This window comes from Hakea prostrata, chromosome 3 (genome assembly GCF_041222555.1).
Source record: "Hakea prostrata isolate BN-2017 chromosome 3, UWA_Hpros_2, whole genome shotgun sequence".
In the NCBI taxonomy this organism is placed as follows: Eukaryota; Viridiplantae; Streptophyta; class Magnoliopsida; order Proteales; family Proteaceae; genus Hakea; species Hakea prostrata.
The window spans coordinates 65608726-65621414 of record NC_142602.1 but is presented as its reverse complement, the minus strand read 5'-3'; the positions used below and the strand labels follow the sequence as shown (position 1 = coordinate 65621414).

Below are 12689 nucleotides of genomic sequence, written 5' to 3'. Positions count from 1 at the left end.
CCTTGATATTGAATCTCATCAACCCTTTTATAGCTGATACCTTTAGAAAAGATTTTTCTCCAACTTGGAAATCAAGATAAATCCTTCTTTTGTTTGCATAAGACTTTTTCTTGGACTATGTTGTCTTGATCCTATCTCTGATCCAATCAACTATCGCACTTGTCGTTTCAATCATCTCTAGACCAAAAATCCTTTGCTCACCAATTTCTTTTCAGTACAAAGCAGTCCTGCCAATCTGTCCATACAATGCCTTGAAGGGTGCCATGCCAATAGTTGATTGGTAATTATTGTGGTAAGCAAATTCTACCAAGGCTAGATGTAGATCCTAGTTTCCACCCATATCCACCACACAAGCTAAGAGCTTATCCTCCAAGATCTGAATAGTCTGCTCAGACTATCCATCAATTGTGGATGATGAGACTTACTCAAGTTCAATTGAGTTCCCAATGCTTTTTGCAGACTACTTCAAAATAAGAGGTGAACCTTGGATCTCTGTCCGATATAATATTTATTAGTATGGCATGCAATCCCACCACATTATCCACATAAAGTCTAGCCAGCTTATCCATAGTGTAAGTGATCTTCTTAGGAATAAAATGTGTTGACTTGGTTAGTCTATCAACAATCACCCACACCATGTCATTTCCTTTATTGGTATGAGGTAAGCCCGTGATAAAATCCATGGCAATGTCTTCCCACTTCCAACTAGGAGTAGGAAGTGGTTGAAGAAGACCTTACGACGGCTGTCTAACGGCTTTAATTCACTGACACATGCTACATTTGACCACAAAATCTTCACATCATTCTTTAATCCTACTCACTAGTAGTGCTCTTTCAAATTTCTATACATCTTGGTACTTCCAAGATGTACTGTGAGCATTGACTGATGTGCTCCGCTCAAAATCTCATTTCTAAGTTCTTCCACAGTAGGCACACACATTCTTCCTCTATAAGTCAATGCACCATCAGTAGACATGAGAAAATATGACTCTTTCAAAGGATTAGAAGAAATCATCTCAATCTCCTCATTCAATTTTGGATCTGAGGATTGCAGAGCTATGATTCTATCTCTCAAGGTTGGACATGCTAACATAGCTGCAAGTATTACATCAGACCCTTCTGGCACAATCTCGAGTTCCAACTTCATGATTGCATTTAGAAGCAGCTTGCTAAGAGAATCTCTTCATGACTGCTCTTTCTATGAAGTGCGTAAGCAACCACATTGGCCTTCCTAGGATGCTATTGGATGTCACAATCATAGTTGTTCACCAGCTCTGACCACCTATGTTGCCTCATATTTAATTCTTTCTAGGTGAAGAAGTACTTTAGGCTCTAATGATTTGTGTGGATGGAAATTATTTCTCCATTTAGATAGTGATGCCAAATATTCAAAGCAAAAACCACAGCTGCCAACTCCAAGTTGTGAGTTGGATAGTCGTGTTCATAATCTTTCAACTGTCTCAAGGCTTAAGCCATTACCTTTCCATGATGCGTTAAAACACAAGCAAAACCAATGTTTAAAGCACCAATATAAATCGTCAAACCTCCAGAGTCATCTGATACTATCAACATCGGGGCATTTTTCAGTCTCTTCTTCAACTCTTGAAAGTTCTTCTCACAAGCCCCACTCCAAATGAACTTCTCTCCTTTTCTAGTTAGCTTGGTCATAGGAGCAGCCGATCTAGAGAATTTTTGATAAATCTTTAGTCCAGTTGTAAAGCTAGCCACCATTCGAATAGTGTTAACTATTGGATTCTCAAATCCATGGCCAGCCACTATTTGAACAGTGTTAACTATTGGATTCTCAAAACCATGGCCAGCCACCATTCGAATAGTGTTAACTGTTGCATTCTCAAAACCATGGACAGTGCATCTAGTTGATGTAAAAAACTTCTTCCTAAATGGCATCTAATCCAAAGATGTTTCTATGGAACTAACCAAAGGGGGTTATCTCCAAACCTAAACCAGCTCATGTTTGACATCTACAAAAGACAATTTATGGTTTCAAACAAACATCACAAGCTTGGTTTCATAGGTTCAAAACAAACCTAAAAGGAGAAAGCTACAAGCAAAGCATGGTCGATACTTCCATGTTTACATGCAAAACCCAGGGTAAAATGACAGTATTACTATTATATGTAGATGATACAATACTAACAGGTACCAATAAAGCTGCAATTTAGAAGGCGACTCAAAGCCAGTGCAAAGAATTTGCAGTGAATGATTTGGGGTCAATTGCATTTCTACTTAGATATTGAGGCTACTTAAAATTCAAGTGGTATTTTACTTACCCAAAGTACATACTCCCTAGATCTACTAAAATATAAAGGTACGGCAACTTTGAAGCGGTGCACAATACCAAGCACGACAATTGGCAATTGGAGGGAGCCTTACAATAGATGACGTTCATTGAATTAGATATCTCCTACGTATAAAAACAAGTGTGTAATTCATGCAATGTCCACAAAAGAACATTTACAAGCAACAAAACATATATTACTTTATGTCAAGCATCAATTGGCGCAGGTGTAACCAACCTTAATTTGATGATTGCCTACATTGATGCAGATTGGGCACAAGGATTCTACATGGTCTTCCAAGATATCAATTTCCTAGTGGATCCTACAAGTGCGTCAACTAGTGGATTCTACACTTTTCGCGGTAACAATTTACTTTCATGGTCTTCTAAGACATCAAGTATGGAAGCTGGGTATAAATCGCTAGCAATCACAACATCTAAGTCACTATAGCTTGCTTATATTTTGCGGGAATTGCAAGTACAACTTCCACGAGAGATAGAGATTTATTGCAATAATTTATGTACAACACAAATGACTCCAAATCCAGTGCTACATGTTTGGACAAAACATATAGAAGTGGACTCATCATTTTGTGCGAGACCTTGTCTAAAACAACATCCTAAAGTACACTTTGTTCAATCAAAGGATAATTTGCAAATGTATTTACTAAGGGAATAACATTAAAAGCATTCTTCAAGCACATAAACAAACTCATGCACCTACCGATGCAGAGTTTGAAGGGGGGGGGGGGGTGAGAGACCAAGTCAAAGAACCATAACCTATGGGCTCTTAGCAATTTGAGTTCAATTTTGCATATTTTTGAATTTGCAAAATTCTCTCAGCATTATTCTTTTGTAAACAAAGCGTCGAATGTGAAATTTCTTTAGAAAATACAACAAAGACTTGCGCATGGATAATAAACTATTTCAACTCAAACTCCATCTTTTCAAGTAGACAAGTTGTCATAGCAGAGTTTGGAATGAAGCACTAATCTAATAACTTAGTAGAATTAATTTTATAATATTGGGTAAAGATTTGTTCCTTCGTCTATCTTCAACCTGAGCTACAAATCCTCCAAAAGGAACAAGATGCCGGTTGCATTGGCCATGCTTCTTATTGCATTTCCTGAGCTGCAAATCCCCAGGAATCGATGGAAATCATTTAGTAGATGAATACCTTCTTCATCTCTGGCAGGGGCGGAACCACAGTGGGGCCGGGGCCCTCCCTGGATTTTTAAAGAAATTATATAATTCCCTTAATTTTTCCAGTTTTTATATTAATTCCTTTAATTTTTTCAGTTTTTTCTCTTCCCACATGTGAAATATCACTATTTGGCCCCCCACAATATTGAGAACAATTTTTAAAGATAAATAATCAGTATAAATGTCATCCCTAATTAAAAACTAACTCCTCAATCACTATAATTTATTCTTCTCTCTCATCTTTTCTTCCTATTTATTCTCTTCTCTTTCATGGGTTAAAGGAAAATTTTGAAAAAATAATCTTATTAGGTATTCAAAATGTCATTCCCAATTAGAAACTAACTCCTCTATCCCTTTTTATGCTCTCCTATCTGCTCTCTCCTCTTTTCTTCCTATTTATTTCTTCCTTTCTATAAGCATGGTTAAGGAAAATTTTGAAAAAAATCTTCTCCATGATTATGTACTCTTTCTCTTTCTTGTTATAAGAAAAAAAAAATTTTATTAGAGACAAAGAAGAAAACTAGAACAAGATCAATCAAAACTATCCATTGAGTTGAGTGCATTACATATTTATAGTAAAAGTAACATCTTCTCTGATATGGACACATTAAAGTCTACAAGGAAATACAATATATGATTCTTGTACACAATATAAGATGTTCTTGATATAGAATGATAGATTTCTGCTCAAGATAGAAGGTGCATAGAGTGGAAATATTGACTGCCAACGTTGTGTGTTGAGATGATTGTGGTCTTAAATTAAGATGGGAATGTGAATCACTAAGATTGCATGCTGAGGTAGTTGAGATCTTCAATTGGAAGTATTTTCTATTTTGAGGTAATGAACATACACAATCAATATTATTTATAACATTCCCCCTTAGATGTCCATCAATAGATAATGTACCTCGTTAAATCTTACTAAAAAAACCCTATGGGAAAAAACTTTAGTGAAGGAAAAAAAGTATACATATCTAAATAACACATATTGGTAGTTGCCTCATTAAAAACCTTATTAGGAAAACCCAGTGAGACAAAATCTTGGTGAAGGGAAAATTAAGAGTGCAACACGTAATTTACTTCACCTAATGATAACCTCATTGAATAAGCACATTCCAATATCATATACCAGCTTCTCAAAATTTGAAGCAATGCTTCAAGTAAATAACTCGCCAATATTATCACTTGAATGAATTCAATGAACATCGATTTCATCATTTTGTTGAAAATCATGAATGAAAAAGATTTTTGATGAAATATATTTCGTTCTATCTCCTTTGTTGTATCATCCCTTTAATTGAACTATACATGCAGCATTATCTTTATATAATATTATTGAAAGCCCTTTTTTCTAGTAGAAGACCGCATGCTTCCTGAATGTGTTATATCATTGATCTTAACCAAATATATTGTCAATTTACTTCATGAATCACTATTATCTCTATTTGATTAGAAGAAGTAATAGCTATAGTTTGTTTTGTTGAACACCATAAAATAGTTAATCTTCACTTGTGAATAAATAGTCTGTTTGAGATCTAGTTTTATGTAGATCAAATAAATATCTTGGATCTGCATAACAAGTAACTTGATGTCCACATTTATAAAATAACATTATGTCAATAATTCCTCGAAGGTATTGAAATATATGTTTAACAACATTCCAGTGTCTTCATATTGGAAAAGAGATAAATCTTACTAATATACTTATAGAAAATACTATATCCGATTGTATATTATTGGCAATATACATTGGTGCCCCAATACACTTAGATATGGTACTTCAAGACCAATAAGTTATTCATTGTTTTCATAGGGTTGAAATGAATCTTTTCTTTATATCGAGGGATCTTACAACCATTAGGATACTCAATGGATGTATTTATTCATTTAATATCACTTCAAAACCTTCTCTATAGAAGTTGATTGATGAATAAATATTATATTCGTCAAATGATCAATTTGTAAACCAAATCAATACTTTGTCTTTCCCAGATCTTTCATTTAAAATTCTTTCTTCAAATAGTCTACTACTTTTATAAGCTCTTCAGAGTTCCAATGATATTTAAGTCATCAACATATACACTTATTATAATAAAATTATATCCATATCATTTAATAAAGGTACAATAATAAATTGGATCACTTTTATTTCCTTCATTTAGTAAATATCCACTAAGGAGATTATATCATATATGCTCTGATCATCTCTAAAGTCTTATTGAACAAACTTCCTGATATGGAGAAAATATGATCGAACCGGGTTCATACTTGGTTTGATCCTCGACCTCGGTCGAGACGAAAGGAATCGACTCGCTCCCGAGCGAACCGGATCCAGAAGATAGCTTGCTGAGGAAGAAAACTAATTCAGCTACAAACATGCCCTAATCCAACTTATGGATTAGGTTAATTGCCCTAATGATGGCAGGCACAAATTGAGGGCTGTTGCTTATCATTATGAAGGGGATAATCATCACATAACCTAAAGGTTATCTTAGGAGTCCTCTACTAGTCCAAACTAGTAGAAGTCTATCGCTCAACGGATCTAACTGTTAAGATCCAACGACTATCCGAAGAAGGCTCGAATATCATCCAACGAAGAAGATTCGAAGGAACACTCTATATAAACCTTATTTACCTACGAGGTAAGGGGGACTCAGATTCACATACACACTGGTAGACGTAAACTATCAGAGGCTTACGATCTAGATCACCTTTCCCAGTCTTTCATTCCTTAGCTCTGTGCTTCTAGCAGAGCCGTTTGTGATTAAGTTTCATCAACTGACTTAGCCTTTGGAGGTGGACTCCCGACCCCAGTGGTCGGGCCACGTCTGACGCTTTCGTTTTGCAGGTTATCACGAGGAGATCTAAGGGCTGAGAAGATTTTGGACGCATCACTTCCTATGAATTTTATGTGTTTCTAGTATTTTGAATCCTTCAGGAATTTTTATATAAATTTCACACTCGAGTGAGCCTTATAAATAAAATGTAATAATATCCATTAAACACATATCAAATTTCTTATGTCTTACTAATTTAATAAAATATCTAAAAATGATTGCATTTACCACAAGATAACATGTTTCTATATAATCAATGCCAGACCTTTGCAAATATTATTGTGATTAATTCATGTTTTATATATCACAATATTATTCTTTTTCTCATTTCATTTTTGCACAAAAACTCATTTGTACTCCACTGGTTTTATACATTCAGATGTTTGGATTACAGGTCAAAAAACTTTACTTTTTCAAACGAATTCAATTCTGCTTGAATTGCGTCTTTCTATTTTGGCCAATCATTTGTTCATTTACATTCATCAACAAATTTATGTTCAAGATCCTCGTCTTGTTGCATATTTCAACAATAACATAATATGCAAAAATGTTGTCGACAACTTTATTTTTTTTGTTCCATCTTTTTCTTGTAATGACATAACTAATCGAGATCTCTTTATTATTTTCAAGTACCTGAATCCATTATAGGGTTTTATAAAAAGTTATATCTTCAATATTTTTATAATCCATTGTCTCCATATTATGACCATCTTGATCATTTTTTCCTTTCATTTTTCTAGGATTTAATTGGCATTTCACATTTTAAACATGGTTTAATTTCATTTACATTGATAGATTGTCCTGCTGGAACATTAACCCAAATTGGAGCATTTGCAGCTAAAATATGAGATTTAGTAATTCTTGACAGATCAACAAATTTGGCAGTTGATTCATACTACTTTGTAAAAGAATTTCATGTTCACATTACTCAGTGTGATGATCTAAAACACTGAATAATGTGAACATGAAGTTTTTTTACAAATTTCACACATTACAATCAATCTATTTTTCCAACTGTTTATTCTCTCTCTCTCATGTTGAAAAAATTAATTCATCAAAATGATAGTTAGCAAGTTTGCTTTAAATAAATTTTCAATCATTGGTAATATATTGAATTATATAAGAAGATTCATATATAACATATATTCCTAACTTTATTTGGAAACTTAATTTTGTACTTTGTGATGGAGCAATTGGAACATAAACCGCATATCAAAAAATAATAAGAGAGAAATATATATATATATATATATATATATATATATATATATATATATATATATATATATATATATATATATATATATATATATATATATATATATATATATATATATATATATATATATATATATATATTCTCTTAGTATAATATGCATTGTAGCACATTATGAAATATTCATATTATTCATTAAAATGAAATAAAATACATCAATTAATATGTATAAAATCAACATAATTAAAATTAAAGAACTAGAAGGAAGAAAATTACATTTAAGATAAACAACTAAAATAATATCAGTTTCTTTTTTATTTGAACTCCAATAACGTATCTTCAAAGGAGTTTGCAGCATTTAGATGTGTAATATTTGTGAGCTATTAAAATCATCATCTTTACAAGCAAAATTTGTTTCAATATCATTATTTTTGGAAAGTTCAATTTATCTCCACATTATTTTCATTCCTTTAATTAAAGCTTGACAAATCTTAACGAAATATTGTGGAATACGACAGATACATGCCTAATTATATTTTATATCACATCGATGACAAATAGTATCTTTATTCCTTGAAGAGTCACATTGAGAATCTTTATTATTCTCTTATTTGTTTTCATTATAAGAAAAATAATTATTCTGTCATTTGCCTCGTTCACTTCCACAGTCATAATTTTGATTATAATTTTGTTTTCTTTCAAGCTTATCATGAATTACTGTATTCACTTCAAGAAATGGATGGGCTTCAAAATTTTTTTCTTTAGTAATTCATTATTTTGCTAGTCACAATGAAGCATAAGATCAATTCAAAATATCTTTTAAAACATTTTTCATGATATTGCTATTACAATAGCACATTTGAAGCATGAAAAGTTGAAAAATATTTTTATTTCTAGTAAGTGCTCATCAATAATATTTTTTCCACCATAATTTCGATTGAGACAATTTTAAAAATTGTAGAACTATATTTATTTACAGTTTTAAATCTTGCAAATTTTTATGTATTTGTAGAACTGTATTCATTTACAGTTTCAAATCTTGCAACTTCATATGCATCTGCAGAACTGTATTCATTTATAGTTTCAAATCTTGTAATTTCATGTGCAACTGTAGACTGTATTCATTTACAGTTCCAAATATTACAACTTCAAGAGCATCTAATGATATTTGTGGTGCAAAACTAGCAACCACTATATACAATAAATAAAACCATAATGTTGAGATTGGTTGATGACAAACCATAATTGTTAAGGCAGCCTTATAATTTGTTTGATTTTTAGATTCAATAAATCACATACCTTAATCACAATGCACTTGCATTACAAGATGGATAGGGCAAATTCCATTGTTTATAGAAACGCGTGGAGAGGTCAATCATACTTTTCATCTTTGAGGAGAAAATATAATGATACATAGTTTGTCGTCTTTCTTCTCAAAGCGCAATACTTTGAGCTGAGTCGTGCTGTTAACATATTATAAAATAAATAAACTATATTAGGGACAAAGAAGAAAACTAGAATGAGATCAATCAAAACTATCTATTGAGTTGAGTGCATTACATATTTATAGTAAAAGTAACATCTTCTCTAATATAGAAACATTAAAGTCTACAAAGAAATACAATATATGATTTGTGTGCACAATAAAATGTTCTTGATATGGAATGATAGATTGCTGCTTAATATAAAAGGTGCATAGAATGGAAATATTGACTGTCAACATTGTGTGTTGAGATGACTGTGATCTTCAATTAAGATGAGAATGTGAATCCTAAGATTGCATGCTGAGGTGGTTGAGATCTTCAATTGGAAGTATTATCTATTTGGAGGTGATGAGCATCCACAATCAATATTTTTTGTAACATTTCTCAATTTATTTATTGTCTTTTTTTCTCATTTTTTTTGTTATTCTTTTTATATGATTTTATATTCTCTGTTTCTTTATTTCTTATGCAATTTTTATTATTTGATTTTATACTATTAATAAAATGTCTATAGTTAGTAAGGTAACTAACTACTATTGGTTTGCATCACTTACTTGGGAAAAAAATTGTTTGCATCTCCCACTAAAGAAAGTTTTGGTTTGCATATCTTACCAAAAAATTTTTTGGTTTGCATCTAAATTTTTAGGATTGAAGTCATGTGTTTTTATTTTTTATTTTTATTATTTTTTATTGATGCTTTAATTTACCTATATTTTGTAGAAAATCATTATCAAAAGTTACCCTTTTATTTCAAATATGTGTGGGCCCCACAAAATATATGTGGGCCTATTCTTTAATAAAACAAATCATAAGTGAGACCCCCAATGGGTCTTATATGTGTGACAAAAAACATTAGTGCTTCCCCAACAGGAAGGTCACCTTCCCCCCCCCCCCAAAATGTTGAATCTTGGTTCTGCCCTAGGTAAACTCCAATAGATAGATCTACGGTTCCATTCTCCTCAATCAACTTCGGGAACCTCTATCTCTTATTGAGTTGTTGAATAGAAAGTAGTGACCGGTTATCACTGAGACAAAAGTCGGTATTTCAGAATATAAATTATTAAATTCTCTATAGAGTATAATATAATATAATCTCCTTTATTCTTTCTAAAAAAGAACATAGGTCATGTGGGAGAATCTTCATAATCATCATACGGATATCTCATTTAATAGTGATCCTACTTAACTCCAAAGTAACTTCATTTTTTTTATTAAAACAGAACTATAATTATGACATTCGTATTTCTATCTCAAATTGTATATTCTTATACAATTTTATTAGGCCTATTCATTTCCTTCTAGATTAAGGACATGTCTATCAGTCATATCCAAATGTTGAAATAAGATTTAGAAAATTAAAATAATTTAATCTGAACATTTGGATGTAGCTGATGGATGCGTGTTTTTCATCCAGAGAGAAATTGATGGTCAATTTGTCAAAAATGGACTTGATGAAAGCCCGTATTCTAACCAGCAAAGGTTGTTACCCAAAAAATAAACACCAATATCCGAAAAGGCAAGTTTACATTGTTTATTGTTAAATGAAGTTCACCTACAGTCCATCATGTGATTTTTCATCTATGAATTCCTTTCCTCTTTGAGTCCAGTTTGGCTGCCTTCTTTTGCAAATATTTAAAAAATAGGTCATTGGAAGTCCAAATAAAATATGCCGCCTATGTCCCTTATCTACAAAAGTTGCTCACACAAAGTGCCAAAACAGCCACCAAGAAAACCGCACGTGCCATGGGCCCTGTGCCAGCGTTTCCGATTCTTTATTTCTCATTGCAAAAGCCATCCATCCTTGAATGGTTGTCAAACCATATCCCATTCTCAGAAATTTTCTAAGTCCATAGACCATGAACCTTCCTGCCTTCCCGCATATATAAATAGACGCTTTCCTTCTCCAGATTTCAGGCACCAGCGAAATGTCTTCTTTTACTCCACTTGCGATAGGGTTCTTCAGCTTCTTTCTCCTCATTTCCATCTTACCCTTAACAGCTCTAGCAACTGTGCCTGCTTCCAACACCTTCAAATTCATAAATGAAGGTGAATTTGGCGAGTACACTGTTGAGTACGATGCAAATTACCGTGTTACAGATCTCCAAACATTTCCTTTTGCTCTCTGCTTCTATAACACCACACCCAATGCCTTCATTCTTGGCCTTCGAATGGGCAATCGTCATTCTGAATCAATCATGCGTTGGGTTTGGGATGCCAACCGTGGCAACCCAGTTAAAGAAAATGCCACTCTAACCTTTGGCACCGACGGCAATCTCGTTCTCGCTGATGCCGACGGAAGTGTCGCATGGCAAACTGGCACCGCCAATAAAGGTGTCGTTGGGCTAAGGTTGTTCTCCAGTGGCAACTTGGTGTTATATGATAAGAAGGGAAGGTTTGTGTGGCAGAGTTTTGATCACCCAACTGATACACTTTTGGTGGGTCAATCACTTCGTTCTGGGGGACCTAACAAGCTTGTTAGTCGTCTCTCCTACGTCGATGGCTCTGAAGGTGCTTTCAGTTTTGTTTTGGAGAAGAAGAGATGGGCCATGTATATGAAGAGCAAGAATTCTGCCAAGCCATTGCTTTATTATAATGGAGGCGAAGAGGGTGCAACGTTGACACGTTTGCTCTTCAATTCTGCATCTGATACGGACGAAGGCTATGCTTTTGATTTGACGTTCGACAAGGAGCTCAACAATGTCTCTTCTGGGTCTTCTGTTCTAGCCCGGCCAAAGTACAACGCGACTCTTTCTATGCTGAGAGTGGGATATGACGGTAACTTAAAGATCTACACCTACTACGACAAAGTTGATTGGGGGGCATGGGAGATCACATATACACTCTTTGATAGGGAAGGGAGGGAGAGTGAATGCAAGCTGCCTACGAGATGTGGGTCATTGGGAGTTTGTGAAGATGATCAATGTGTGGCTTGCCCAACTCAAAAGGGCATGCTCGGTTGGAGCAAGAGTAGTTGTGCTTCACCTGTGTTGCCTACTTGCAACAAAGGTAGGAGTACTGGGTCCACAAAGGTTATTGATTATTACAAAGTTGTGGGTGTGGAGCACTTCATGAACGGGTACACAGAGGGAGATGGACCAATGAAGGTGGGTGAATGCAGGGACAAATGTAACAAGGATTGTGGATGCTTGGGCTTCTTTTACAGGGAAGAATCCTCAAAGTGCTTGTTGGCTCCTGAGCTTGGAACTCTCGCTAAGGTCTCAAATAACACTCATGTTGCTTTCATTAAGTACTCTAAGTAAGCTTTGTTTTATTTTCCTTTGGTCTTCGCTTCTTGTACCATTTTCATCGTTGTTTGAAATAAATTTATGTTTTCCATGTTATTTGCCCTTGTAATAAGGAGGAGTAGTGCAGTAGCTATATATAATGAAAGTTCATTTGTATGGAAGTCTTTTTTTCAAGCTTTGTTTTTTCCAATGATGTGCAAAACCAAAACGAATAACAGCACTTAGTTTTGTGTTTATCAAATTGTAAGTATTGATTATTCATTCGTTATTAGAAAAACAAAACTGATGATAGGGTAAATCTCAACAAGTAGAATCTTATCCGACTTGATTAATGGAGATTGAAATATATTAATAAACAACTCATATAATTCATCAAAGGAAGGGTGCCTGATTACCCCCGCAAAA

General features: G+C 33.8%; 1 pseudogene; it reads left to right on the top strand.

Annotated features, from left to right (window-relative positions):
• Positions 1 to 10964: 10964 nt before the first annotated feature.
• LOC149022787 (epidermis-specific secreted glycoprotein EP1 pseudogene) lies at positions 10965 to 12458 on the top strand (annotated as a pseudogene).
• The last annotated feature ends 231 nt before the right edge of the window (positions 12459 to 12689 follow it).